General features: G+C 43.9%; 1 pseudogene; it reads left to right on the top strand.

The window, feature by feature from the left end:
• Positions 1-273: 273 nt before the first annotated feature.
• LOC100263078 (ras-related protein Rab11D-like) lies at positions 274-750 on the top strand (annotated as a pseudogene).
• Positions 751-1,130: the final 380 nt, after the last annotated feature.

The raw sequence follows: 1,130 nt of genomic DNA, 5'->3' as shown, positions 1-1,130 counted from the left end.
TAGGATTATTGCTAGCGGTAAAGATTGAAGCCACGTGTATGGAATTGGAGTTTGGGATCAGATTACATAGAAACAGATTGATTTCTCCTACAAACCAATTGGTTGGTCTCTTGGTGATGCTGACAAGCTTCAACGGTTGCAAGAAACCAACTGTTTGATGGCGGCAATTCGGTTTCCCAGTGGACAGAATTGAGGATGGGAAAAGAAAGGCTGTGACTGATCTTGAATCCAGACAGAGAGTGTTCGAGAGAGAGAGAACAGAGTGGTACGGTGATGGCGAGTGGTGGAAGCTATGGCAATTCGAGCCAAAAGATCAACTACGTTTTCAAAGTGGTTATGATCGGAGACACCGAAGTGGGCAAGTCGTAAACTCGGTTCGCTAGGAACAAGTTCAGTTTGGATTCCAAGGCTACAACCGGGGTTGAGTTCCAGACTCGAACCCTCGTCATCCAACGCAAGAGTGTCATGGCTCAGATCTGGGACACTGCTGACCAAGAACGACACAGAGCCGTTACAAGTGCGTATTACAGGGGTGTTGTTGGCGCAATGCTGGTTTACGACATAACTAAATGCCAAAGTTTTGACCACATACCCCGATGGCCGGAAGAGTCACGTGGTCACACTGATAAGAACATTCTCATCATTCTGATTGGCAATAAAACTGATCTCAATGAACAGCAAACAAGAACCAGCCGCCATCCAAAAACGACTTGCACTTTTGGACTTCAAAACAGCCCCATGCATTATTGAAAAAGATGTAAGTGTTGCCAAGTCAAAGCAAAATACCAGATGGTAATGTAGTTGTGACGCCTTACTTCTCTAAAGCAACTCGAAAGTGGGAATTGTCATAGATTAATATTCTCTCAGTGGCTGCCACACCTCATTTCTCTCAAGTCATTGAAAATTCAGTGATGTGTTAGTAGCTTAATGTCTCTATCACAAGTGATTCAACATCTCACACCACTTGAAGCCTTGGAAGCTATCTCTATTCAGGGATTCAAATTGTTGCCCTAAATTTGATGACATTATCACACTCAATGGACAGCCTCCCTTTACTAACGTCTTCAAATTTATCGCTGTCCTGAATTGACATCATTGTCGGAAGACATGCATGTCCTCAGCATCTTCTG

This window comes from Vitis vinifera, chromosome 5 (genome assembly GCF_030704535.1).
Source record: "Vitis vinifera cultivar Pinot Noir 40024 chromosome 5, ASM3070453v1".
Classification (NCBI taxonomy): Eukaryota; Viridiplantae; Streptophyta; class Magnoliopsida; order Vitales; family Vitaceae; genus Vitis; species Vitis vinifera.
The sequence above is the reverse complement of the archived record's forward strand: the minus strand, read 5'-3'. Positions and strand labels throughout refer to the sequence as shown.